At 46.1% G+C, this 13,421-nt stretch overlaps 1 protein-coding gene across 1 annotated transcript in view; it reads left to right on the top strand.

The window, feature by feature from the left end:
- The window catches only part of LOC126252732 (proton channel OtopLc-like), a 318,240-nt gene that overhangs the window by 230,910 nt on the left and 73,909 nt on the right, over positions 1-13,421 (top strand). The gene's annotated exons all lie outside the window — the stretch shown is intronic.

Below are 13,421 nucleotides of genomic sequence, written 5' to 3'. Positions count from 1 at the left end.
TCTCCCTGTACGTTTCCTTATAGATATTTTACGGTTGTTACTGTCCTCAGTGATGTTTTGCCAATAGCGTAATCGAGCACTACTGGATATTTTCATTATTTAGGCGCAATATGTCTCATTCATTCAATTTAACCCCCTACACAAATCATCCATCCTCTGCAGGTGTTTCTGTGTTTTCTCACAACCTTGAGACCTTGCTATATATATCATCATCGCCTGCAAAAAGCCTCATAGATCTTTTGTCGTTATCCAGCAGATTATTTAAGAGTATATGCCGGCCGAAGTGGCCGTGCGGTTCTAGGCGCTGCAGTCTGGAACCGCGAGACCGCTACGGTCGCAGGTTCGAATCCTGCCTCGGGCGTGGATGTGTGTGATTGCCTTAGGTTAGTTAGGTTTAACTACACTCCTGGAAATTCATTGTCCCAGGAAGGGGAAACTTTATTGACACATTCCTGGGGTCAGATACATCACATGATCACACTGACAGAACCACAGGCACGTAGACACAGGCAACAGAGCATGCACAATGTCGGCACTAGTACAGTGTATATCCACCATTCGCAGCAATGCAGGCTGCTATTCTCCCATGGAGACGATCGTAGAGATGCTGGATGTAGTCCTGTGGAACGGCTTGCCATGCCATTTCCACCTGGCGCCTCAGTTGGACCAGCGTTCGTGCTGGACGTGCAGACCGCGTGAGACGACGCTTCATCCAGTCCCAAACATGCTCAATGGGGGACAGATCCGGAGATCTTGCTGGCCAGGGTAGTTGACTTACACCTTCTAGAGCACGTTGTGTGGCACGGGATACATGCGGACGTGCATTGTCCTGTTGGAACAGCAAGTTCCCTTGCCGGTCTAGGAATGGTAGAACGATGGGTTCGATGACGGTTTGGATGTACCGTGCACTATTCAGTGTCCCCTCGACGATCACCAGTGGTGTACGGCCAGTGTAGGAGATCGCTCCCCACACCATGATGCCGGGTGTTGGCCCTGTGTGCCTCGGTCGTATGCAGTCCTGATTGTGGCGCTCACCTGCACGGCGCCAAACACGCATACGACCATCATTGGCACCAAGGCAGAAGCGACTCTCATCGCTGAAGACGACACGTCTCCATTCGTCCCTCCATTCACGCCTGTCGCGACACCACTGGAAGCAGGCTGCACGATGTTGGGGCGTGAGCGGAAGACGGCCTAACGGTGTGCGGGACCGTAGCCCAGATTCATGGAGACGGTTGCGAATGGTCCTCGCCGATACCCCAGGAGCAACAGTGTCCCTAATTTGCTGGGAAGTGGCGGTGCGGTCCCCTACGGCACTGCGTAGGATCCTACGGTCTTGGCGTGCATCCGTGCGTCGCTGCGGTCCGGTCCCAGGTCGATGGGCACGTGCACCTTCCGCCGACCACTGGCGACAACATCGATGTACTGTGGAGACCTCACGCCCCACGTGTTGAGCAATTCGGCGGTACGTCCACCCGGCCTCCCGCATGCCCACTATACGCCCTCGCTCAAAGTCCGTCAACTGCACATACGGTTCACGTCCACGCTGTCGCGGCATGCTACCAGTGTTAAAGACTGCGATGGAGCTGCGTATGCCACGGCAAACTGGCTGACACTGACGGCGGCGGTGCACAAATGCTGCGCAGCTAGCGCCATTCGACGGCCAACACCGCGGTTCCTAGTGTGTCCGCTGTGCCGTGTGTGTGATCATTGCTTGTACAGCCCTCTCGCAGTGTACGGAGCAAGTATGGTGGGTCTGACACACCGGTGTCAATGTGTTCTTTTTTCCATTTCCAGGAGTGTATTACTCTGCCAGAGGTTGTCATATGGGTGGTGTCTGTTTTGGTCACGATTTACGTTATAAGAATAGCCTTGTCGTGTCCAGTTATTATTTCTTTCATCTCGGAAATGTGACGGATGTGACCTGTAATTGTTGTGCTCCTTTAAGTTTTCCTGGGTTTTTGCAAGTTGCGTAACCGAATCGGTAGATGCAACTGAGTCAAATTTAGCTTGCAAGGTCTCATGATTTTCATGAACAGTAGTTTGCAGTTCTTTTATGGCTGCTTCGTGATTCTGTAGTGCATTTTCATGCCGCGAAAAAATTGGTTGGAAATGCTCACAAATTTGTGTTTTTACGTCATTACAGACTTTTTGACATTTCGATTCAATGTGATGTAACTCATTAGTTAAATCCTCACGTGTTTGTTCAAGCTTATGTTCCACTGAGTCTAACTTTTGAAGATTTTCTTTCATTGTGTCTAACTTTTGAAGATTTTGTACCATTCTGTCTAACTGTTGCTGTATTTGTCTCTGATTTTGTTCAATTTGTCTCTGATTTTGTTCCATTTGTTGCATTAATTGCAATAATAATGTATTAGTGTCTGGAATCTGTTTCTCTATGCTTTTTGGCAGTGCAGTTTCACCGGCAACATTCACATTTTGACAAGCAGAAAATGTGTCTTGACTCATTTAAGAAAACGGTGATGACCCAGAACCTGAATCTACAGTATTTGCGAAATTGTGTCCTGTCATTTCGGATTCCTGAGGCGAGCTGTCGCCGACTGATCGATCGATAATGCTTCCCTCTTCTCTAATTGTTTCGCTGTCTACACCATTGTTTGCAACCCGCTCCATTTCCCTATGCGCAATTACCAAATTACTACTTTTAACATTAGTTAATTCATTACTCCGCGGCGCTAACACACTGCTTTCGTCTTCGCTGTCATTTCTCAATTTACTTTGGAGCCTAGTGTTACGTTTTTCACACGCCATTATTGTCACAGTGTTTCACACGACAACACAGAAAAACTCAATTTGAAGATCAAAAATAGGAGAACACATTAACAAAGCACTGAAAATAATATGTAGTTAATTGCAAGCGCAGCTGCGAAATACTTGGTGCAAATCTACATGCATGCCACAAATGTTTTACTGTACAACAATGAAAGACTGCAACTACAAAGGAGATTTTCTCTACAATTACGCGCTAGCAATAAACAAAATCTACACTAATTACACAAACTACAAGAAAAAATCAGAAGATTCCAGTGAGGTATCCTCGGCTAAGGGTCGACATATGAAACGTCCCCTTAGAAAAATTTATACAATGACTGCGCTTAAACTGACACACAATATTTATAGCGCAACGCAATCTGACTTTCAAAAATCCATACAAAAGAATGGCCCTGACTAACATTAAACTATACCTTTCACAAATCACTTACCTCACAAAAATCTTCGCTGCTCAAGCTACTGCAATACAGCGAGCGCCACTAGTCCCAGCTAAATAAAAGATACAAACTATGGAAGGCACTAACTACTGATAGGGATAGTTAGCAAATGAAAGATATTAATAGAGAACAAACAATGTATTTACCTTGATATCATCATATATATAGCAGTTCATGACAAATTACAAAACTCCGCCATCTCTCTCCCCACATCCACCACTGCTGGCGGCTCACCTCCAACTGCGCAACGCTACGCGCTGTTCGCAGCCAGCTGCCTAACACTACAATGGCGAGTATTACAACAATGCAAAGCAGCCACAGACTGCACACGGCACAGCCAGTGATTTTCATACTGAGGTGGCGTTACCAATAAAAAACCTAAACAGCCTACTTACAAATTGTACTGCAGTCAGCCTCAAATGCTGGTTCTATAAATTTCCTCAGTAGCGATTCACGAAAAGAACGCCTCCTTTCCTCTAGAGACTCCCACCCGAGTTCCTGAAGCATTTTCGTAACACTCGCGTGATGATCAAACCTAGCAGTAACAAATCTAGCAGCCCGGCTCTGAATTGCTTGTATGTCCTCCGTCAATCCGACCTGATAGGGATCCCAAATGCTCGATCAGTACTCAAGAATAGGTCGTATTAGTGTTTTATAAGCGGTCTCCTTTACAGATGAACCACATCTTCCCAAAATTCTACCAATGAACCGAAGACGACTATCCGCCTTCCCCACAACTGCCATTACATGCTTGTCCCACTTCATATCGCTCTGCAATGTTACGTCCAAATATTTAATCGACGTGACTGGGTCAAGCGCTACACTGCTAATGGAGTATTCAAACATTACAGGATTCTTTTTCCTATTCATCTGCATTAATTTACATTTATCTACATTTAGAGTTAGCTGCCATTCTTTACACCAATCACAAATCCTGTCCAAGTCATCTTGTATCCTCCTACAGTCACTCAACGACGACACCTTCCCGTACACCACAGCATCATCAGCAAACAGCCGCACATTGCTATCCACCCTATCCAAAAGATCATTTATGTAGATAGAAAACAACAGCGGACCTACCTCCTCTTCTTCTTCTACCACTACTACTACCACCACCACCACCGTTTCTCGGCACTGCCACTGACTGCTTGAAACACAAGCCTCTCCATCTTCTCGAGTCTTGCGGAAGCTTTCTTGCTCTTCTTTTAGCCATTTTTCCCTTAACCTTCCCCTGTGTCTTTTGGCCCTCATTTCGTGCATCCTTCTAGGCATCCTCATCTCATTCGTTCTCTTTATACACTCATCCGAGTTGAAACATTTTCCTTTAATCTCGTCTTCAAGGGTTCCTTATGTCCTATCTCCATAACAAGCTGTACATCTACGATGTACTCTGCAACCGACTTCACGATGTGTAGCGTAGAATACCTCTAGTGCCACTATCGCTTTCCTCCTCTTCCGTTCCATTCATGAAGAACAATCGTCAAGAGAGGGAGGATGTAAAATGTATCTCAGACCTTCATCAACCTACGCGGCTGCCACTGAAGCTTTTGCGCTTGCTAAACGCTCCCGTGACGGAAAGTGCCCCTCTTCTTTGGACTTCTTCCATAATCCTTCTTAGTAATGTTCCCAGACGGGGAAACAGTACTGAAAAATTGGTCGAACAATTGTTTTGTAAGCGACTTCTTTTCTGGATGAATTAAATTTCCTAAAGATTTTTCCAATGAATCTCAGCCTCGCATACGCTATTTCTACTGTTTGTTCCATGTCGTCACTCCACTTTGAGTCTCCCTGGACGCTTTCTTCTAGATATTTTACGGTCGTTACTGTCCTCAGTGATGTTTTGCCGATAGCGTAATCTAGCAGTACTGGATATTTTCATTATTTACACGCAATATGTCTCATTTATTTTTAACCCCCCCCTACACAAATGGTCCATTCTCTGCAGGTTTTTCTGCATTTTTCACAACCTTGAAACCTTCCTATATATATCACCATCGCCTGCAAAAAGCCTCATAGATCTTCTGTCGTTATCCAGCAGATTATTTACGAGTATGGTATATACATTGCTAGATGTAAATGCAACACCCTCAAGGTCTGTGTTCAGATGCGCCATGGTATAATATGGGTGTACTTGAGAGGTTGTAATGGTAGTTGCCACTGTCATCAGCAATCAGATGGCGCTCAAGAGACCTCCTGTATGTGCACCCTCTGTTTTGGCTCTTCAGGCAGTGATGTGCTGAGTTTAGAGACCAACAGTGCTTTCTTGGGTGCAACTATACCTCATTTACGAGTACGTACTCTGTTGCTACAACTTTAGTAATATGAACAGGGATCGCAGGGCCTGCGGGATAGTGCATGGATGTATTGACGGACTGCTGTACATGTTAGGTACAATGTATCGGTGATGTGTCGTTGCTTCCAACATTGGTCTGTGGAACATACCACACACCTGTAGACCAGTTCTGGACGTCCGCGTTGTATAGACGCAGGTGAAAATCGACTCATGTTGCGAGCAGCACTGAACTTCATCCAAGGATGAAGTCCGGGCACATGTGGCATCTGCAGTGTCACCAGGGACCACTGCGACTTTGGCGTTGTGAAAGGAGTTGTTTCAGTGATGAGAGTTGGTTCTGCCTGTAAGCGTGTGGTGAACCTGCACGTGTAAGGCGACACGTGCTGAGCTGCCTGTTCCGTAGTGCGTTCGCCCACGACACACATATCCCGTCCAAGACTTCATGGTGTGGGAAGTCATCAGTTACAACTTGCGGTCACTTTCGGTGTTCCTGCAATATAAAGCAACCAGTGCCCGCTGTATTTCACAGGCTGTTAGCCCCGTATTATTGCCATTTTTTCGACAGGAAACTGGTGCGCTTTTTCAGCAAGACAATGCACGTCCACAAACAGCTGCTGCGGCGCAACGTGTTCTTCGTGGTGTACATCAACTTTTCTGGCCAGCAAGACCACCAGATCTCTCGTCAATTGAACACTTATGGGGCATGATGACGCGGGAACTTACCGCTTCTCCAGGGCCTGCAAGAACCACTGCCGAATTGCAACAACAGGCGCATGACGCTTGGGACAGACACGACTGTGCTGCTGCCTTGGGGGGGGGGGGGGGGGGGTTGGAGAGGGGGGGGGGGCACACTGTGTACTGATGCAACTGTACGTATGTGTACCCTTTACTGTGTTGTGTGTGTTTCAAATTCAAAAATGGCTCTGAGCACTGTGGGACTTAACAGCTATGGTCATCAGTCCCCTAGAACTTAGAACTACTTAAACCTAACTAACCTAAGGACATCACACAACACCCAGCCATCACGAGGCAGAGAAAATCCCTGACCCCGCCGGGAATCGAACCCGGGAACCCGGGCGTGGGAAGCGAGAACGCTACCGCACGACCACGAGATGCGGTCTGTGTGTGTTTCATTTGTTACCAAATCGTCATACACTCAGAGAATGATAAACTACCTGTTACCTCACTTGTCAATAAAAGACCTTGTCCTTGATAGTGTTGCATTTTTTTGTAGCAGTGAATATTATAAACAGTGATTGCTCAACAATACTCGCTGGCGTACTTCAGAAATTATCTGTACATCAGTCGATTTCATCCCGTTAAGAATAACGTATTGAGCTCTAAGCATTAGGAAGTCCTGTGTCCAGTGGCAATTGTGGTCCCATACACAGTAAGTTCGTATTCTGTTGACTAAGCGACATTGCAGAACTGTATACTATGCATTCCGGAAGTCAAGAAATAATTAACCAACCTTAGCGCCTTTGTCTACGACACTCATATCTCTTCCATCTTTCTTCCATCTATCTGACATCTCAAAAACTTCATTTCACTTGCTCGCATTTTACTTTCTTCTTCTCTCCTTCATAATCCAGATGCCTCAAGAGTACAACAGAACTGGCACGTAATACGTTCAGTAGACCACACCATTATTTTTCCGGGGGACTTCTTTACTCTCTCGGTTATTTCCTCTATTTCGCTGTATAATACTACCCAGGTACTTGTGAAACTTTCCGCCGATTTCAGATGCGCCCCGTTCAGTGTCACCTTTGTCATCACCTACGGTTTTTGATATATAACACAAAGTGTTTCAGGAATTTATTCGCATTGCTACCATTCACATTGTACGATGGTTGAATGAAAACTAATGCCTCCACCTTCGTCAATTAGGTTTGAGTGGGAATATTTTAATAAATCAAACGCATAAATAATTCTTAGAATGTGATCTTTAATTACCAATATTCACTTTTCCACGTAATCTCCAGCCAATTGGATACATTTCTGCCAACGATGAACAAGTTTTCTGAAGCCGTCGCGTAAGAAGTCGACACTCTGTTTCCGCAACCACAGTGTCACAGTTGTCTCAGCGTCTTCATCAGAAGCACGACGATGTCCCCGCAGATCGTCTTTCATTATCTGGAACAGATGAAAGTCAGACGGTACTAAATCTGGTCTGTATGTAGGATGCCGTACGGTGGTGAGATTCAGTCTCTGAAGTTCTACTGTGGTGGCACGTCAAGTGTGTGGTTTGGCACTGTCGTGCTGCAATAATACAGGGTGTTTCAAAAATGACCGGTATATTTGAAACGGCAATAAAAACTAAACGAGCAGCGATAGAAATACACCGTTTGTTGCAATATGCTTGGGACAACAGTACATTTTCAGGCAGACAAACTTTCGAAATTACAGTAGTTACAATTTTCAACAACAGATGGCGCTGCAAGTGATGTGAAAGATATAGAAGACAACGCAGTCTGTGGGTGCGCCATTCTGTACGTCGTCTTTCTGCTGTAAGCGTGTGCTGTTCACAACGTGCAAGTGTGCTGTAGACAACATGGTTTATTCATTAGAACAGAGGATTTTTCTGGTGTTGGAATTCCACCGCCTAGAACACGGTGTTGTTGCAACAAGACGAAGTTTTCAACGGAGGTTTAATGTAACCAAAGGACCGAAAAGCGATACAATAAAGGATCTGTTTGAAAAATTTTAACGGACTGGGAACGTGACGGATGAACGTGCTGGAAAGGTAGGGCGACCGCGTACGGCAACCACAGAGGGCAACGCGCAGCTAGTGCAGCAGGTGATCCGACAGCGGCCTCGGGTTTCCGTTCGCCGTGTTGCAGCTGCGGTCCAAATGACGCCAACGTCCACGTATCGTCTCATGCGCCAGAGTTTACACCTCTATCCGTACAAAATGCAAACGCGGCAACCCCTCAGCGCCGCTACCGTTGCTGCACGAGAGACATTCGCTAACGATATAGTGCACAGGATTGATGACGGCGATATGCATGTGGGCAGCATTTGGTTTACTGACGAAGCTTATTTTTACCTGGACGGCTTCGTCAATAAACAGAACTGGCGCATATGGGGAACCGAAAAGCCCCATGTTGCAGTCCCATCGTCCCTGCATCCTCAAAAAGTACTGGTCTGGGCCGCCATTTCTTCCAAAGGAATCATTGGCCCATTTTTCAGATCCGAAACGATTACTGCATCACGCTATCTGGACATTCTTCGTGAATTTGTGGCGGTACAAACTGCCTTAGACGACACTGCGAACACCTCGTGGTTTATGCAAGATGGTGCCCGGCCACATCGCACGGCCGACGTCTTTAATTTCCTGAATGAATATTTCGATGATCGTGTGATTGCTTTGAGCTATCCGAAACATACAGGAGGCGGCGTGGATTGGCCTCCCTATTCGCCAGACATGAACCCCTGTGACTTCTTTCTGTGGTGACACTTGAAAGACCAGGTGTACCGCCAGAATCCAGAAACAATTGAACAGCTGAAGCAGTACATCTCATCTGCATGTGAAGCCATTCCGCCAGACACGTTGTCAAAGGTTTCGGGTAATTTCGTTCAGAGAATACGCCATATTATTGCTACGCATGGTGGATATGTGGAAAATATCGTACTATAGAGTTTCCCAGACCGCAGCGCCATCTGTTGTTAAAAATTGTAACTACTGTAATTTCGAAAGTTTGTCTGCCTGAAAATGTACTGTTGTCCCAAGCATAGTGCAACAAACGGTGTATTTCTATCGCTGCTCGTTAGTTTTTATTGCCGTTTCAAATATACCGGTCATATTTGAAACACCCTGTATGACCCACACGTTCTTGTGAAATGACGATTGTGCTTGCAGTTTCTCGCTGAATGATACGACGCTCGTCCTGAATCAATCTGTCAACGTTTTGCTTGTGAAACTCGGTGGTTGCTGTCACAGGACGTCCAACTCTGTCATTCAGGTGAGATAATCCCGCCTCAGCATCTTTAAACTTGCTCGCCCAACGACGCACAGTACTCACATCAACACAATTAGCCACTGCGCCATCTCGCTCGGTCAGTGCTAAGGCTCCCCGCCAACAGGAGCTGTAGTGAAGAGGTTACGGAACAAGCCAGTACGTGCCGCATACCAATGCTGCCAACCGTTGAAGAGTTACGAAGGTGGAGGCATTACTTTTTAGTCAACCCTCGTATACGTTGTCTACGTGTTGTCCTGCTTTCTTTGCTTGGCAGCTGCATTTCTTTATTTTTAAGTTACTCTGCCGCTTCCATTGGGCAAAAAACCTTGAAACCAGAAAAAATATGGCTGCAGGACAACAGAAGAAGAGCAACACACTTACAGACATGACATACAATACTAATGTTAATAGTAGCAATGCGAATAAACCTGAAACACGCCGTACTGTGTATGAAAAAATGTAACTGGTGCGGCGTTTTATTATTGAAATCATTGTCGTGCTTAATTATTTGTATTTTTCTGCTACCAGTCACATTTATTTACATTAAGTTTAATTATTAATTATTTCACACATTAACGGTAGCATGGCTATGCTTAATAATAATAATAATAATAATAATAATAATAATAATAACAGCTTTCACAAACTACAACAGCAACAAAACACAAGAAACACAGGACAACTTCTATGAAATTCGAAGACAAACATCGAAAACAATAAGACAAGAGAAACGCAAATACATAAACGATCAGCTAAACTCCATCGAAGAAGACTTCAGAAATTTCAACACACGGGATTTCTACAGGACGTTCGCCAACCAAGTCAAAGGATACTCACCACAGAACCTCTGCTTCAGAAAAGAAGACGGAAAACTGGCACTTACCAACAAAGAAAACTGTGAAGAGCTCGCGAAGTACTTTTCAAAATTACTAAATTGCCCGGAACCTAACTCAACCTTCGAACCCCGAGAACCGGCCAACGCACCGGAAGACTCACCATCACCAACTAAAGAAGAAATCCTCCACTGCATAAAGAAACTGAAAAACAACAAGGCAGCCGGTGAAGACGGAATAACGGCAGAACTGCTGAAGAACCTAGGACCAAACTCGCTAAACGAAATCACACAAATCATACAGAACACCTGGACAACCGAAATCATACCTGACGACTGCAAGACCGCACTCATTCACCCGCTGCACAAGAAAGGTGACAGGACAGACACAAACAATTATAGAGGAATTTCCCTGCTACCGGTCATCTACAAAATTCTATCAACCTGCCTTCTCACCAGAACGCAAGGACAACTGGAACCCGCCATCTCGGAATACCAAGCGGGTTTCAGACCCAACAGAGCCTGCCCCGAACAAATCTTCAACCTGAAATCAATCATAAAATCCCACATGACAAGCCCCAAAAAAATCATCTGCACTTTCGTCGACTTCAAAAAGGCTTACGACTCGATCGACAGAAAGTCCCTCATCCAAATCCTCAGAGAAAAAGGCCTAGACCAAAAGACCCGAAGACTAATCGAACAGACACTAACCAATACAAAATCCAAAGTCAAATTCATGGGCGAAATCTCGGACCCCTTTGAAATCCACACTGGCCTAAGACAAGGAGATGGACTATCCCCGCTATTGTTCAAAATCGTCCTGGACAAAGTAATGAGCGAATGGGAAGCTGAAGTCAGGAGACAAAACACCTGGAGACCAGTCACATTAGGAAGGAAAAGACTGGAAATCCCTTACCTAGCATTCGCAGACGACCTAGCGATACTGACCTATGACCCAACATCAGCAAAAACACAGATCGAAATCCTGAAAGAATGCGCCGAGAAAGTCGGCCTACAAATCTCTTTTGAAAAAACGCAAGTCCTAACAAGAGAAGGCGACGACATCACAACCAAGTACGGCAAAATTAAAGGGGTCACACACTTCAGATACCTAGGCGAAATCATCGAACCGACCGGAACAGAGAAACTGGCTTACGAAGACAGACAACAGAAGACACGGAAATCACTAGGCATGGTACGAAACGTCTACAACAAACAATGCATTTCCAGAAACACCAAGATCAGACACTATAACACAGTGATCAAACCCGCCGTACTGTATGCCAGCGAAACACTAGCACTCAACAGGAAAATCAAAATTGAAGAAATCAAAAAAGAAGAACGCAAAATCATGAGGAAAATTTTAGGAGGAAGACCCACACCAGATGGCTACAGACTACAGAAGAACTCAACAGTAGAAGCATATTCGAACATCGAGAACGATATGAGAAAAAGGCGCCTTAAATTCTACGGACATTTAGATAGACTCCCTGAAACAAGACTCACCAAGAAAATTCTAGAACACATCAAGACACTTAAAGTCTCGACACCCTGGATGGAAGGAGTCCGAAAAGACCTACAAGCAATTGGCACCACAAACACCACAGACAGAAGCACCTTCCGAAAACACATAGACAATTGGGAAGTAAAGTCAGAAGCGCTAAAACAGCGGACCAAACAAGAATGGTCTGAGGAGAGAAAAGAGGCCCTCTCCAAGAGAATGAAGGAGTACTGGAAGGACAAGAAGAACAAGCCTTCAAAGTCATAAGCTTAACGATTTCCTTTTAGGGAAAATCCGCCAATAATAATAATAATAATAATAATAATAAGAGAAACTTAGGAGAAACTGGGTAGTTGAAGCTACAGAAAGATAGCCGAAACCCTCAACGGAGAAGTGTTCGCACAGTAGCATTTGAGGAGCTGGTATTGGATCGTGTGGGAGACGATTCATCAATAAGCATCGTGTTGTGACCGAAAGGTCAGTGCGTCACCTTTTGGCGTTGCAAGCGGTCAGCACCTATTTGTTGTAAGGTCAGCTCTGAAATGTGAGGTGGCTGTGGGTCCTATGGTACGGACATCCGTACTGTAGCCGGCTAGTTGAAAAAATCTTTGTAAGAAGGGAAATAATAAGGCACCAACAACGAAGTTCAATAGTTGGAAGTTTTCTGTCTTTGAGCTTAAGCAGCTACACAAAATGGACGGAGGTGGCCCAGCGGTACTGCGCTAAAAATTCAAGTCCTACCAGAGATATAGCACTGCCAGTGCTAACTGTGCAGAGGTGAGATGCGAATATGCAAAGTTCATCATCACTGGTCGGAAATCGGTCATCACAGGTTCGGGCCACCTATGACTGGCGGCGACGGAACTATCTGTTCAAAACAACAGAGTTTCACGCGCTAGGATCTTACTTCTCTATGTTCCCATGAGATGGCGACGGGCGACCAGTCCCACGTCACAGATTTCCGAGAGCATCACGGAAGTATCCAAAGAATGCTCGTCTCCCTTCACGTGTCGCCTTAGGGAGGGTTCCCTGCCTCTTTTGGCATACACACTCCTGGAAATGGAAAAAAGAGCACATTGACACCGGTGTGTCAGACCCATCATACTTGCTCCGGACACTGCGAGAGGGCTGTACAAGCAATGATCACACGCACGGCACAGCGGACACACCAGGAACCGCGGTGTTGGCCGTCGAATGGCGCTAGCTGCGCAGCATTTGTGCACCGCCGCCGTCAGTGTCAGCCAGTTTGCCGTGGCATACGGAGCTCCATCGCAGTATTTAACACTGGTAGCATGCCGCGACAGCGTGGACGTGAACCGTATGTGCAGTTGACGGACTTTGAGCGAGGGCGTATAGTGGCCATGCGGGAGGCCGGGTGGACGTACCGCCGAATTGCTCAACACGTGGGGCGTGAGGTCTCCACAGTACATCGATGTTGTCGCCAGTGGTCGGCGGAAGGTGCACGTGCCCGTCGACCTGGGACCGGACCGCAGCGACGCACGGATGCACGCCAAGACCGTAGGTTCCTACGCAGTGCCGTAGGGGACCGCACCGCCACTTCCCAGCAAATTAGGGACACTGTTGCTCCTGGGGTATCGGCGAGGAC

This window comes from Schistocerca nitens, chromosome 4 (assembly GCF_023898315.1).
Source record: "Schistocerca nitens isolate TAMUIC-IGC-003100 chromosome 4, iqSchNite1.1, whole genome shotgun sequence".
Lineage (NCBI taxonomy): Eukaryota > Metazoa > Arthropoda > Insecta > Orthoptera > Acrididae > Schistocerca > Schistocerca nitens.
Note: the sequence above shows the minus strand (reverse complement) of the source record. Positions and strands in the feature narration are given on the sequence as shown.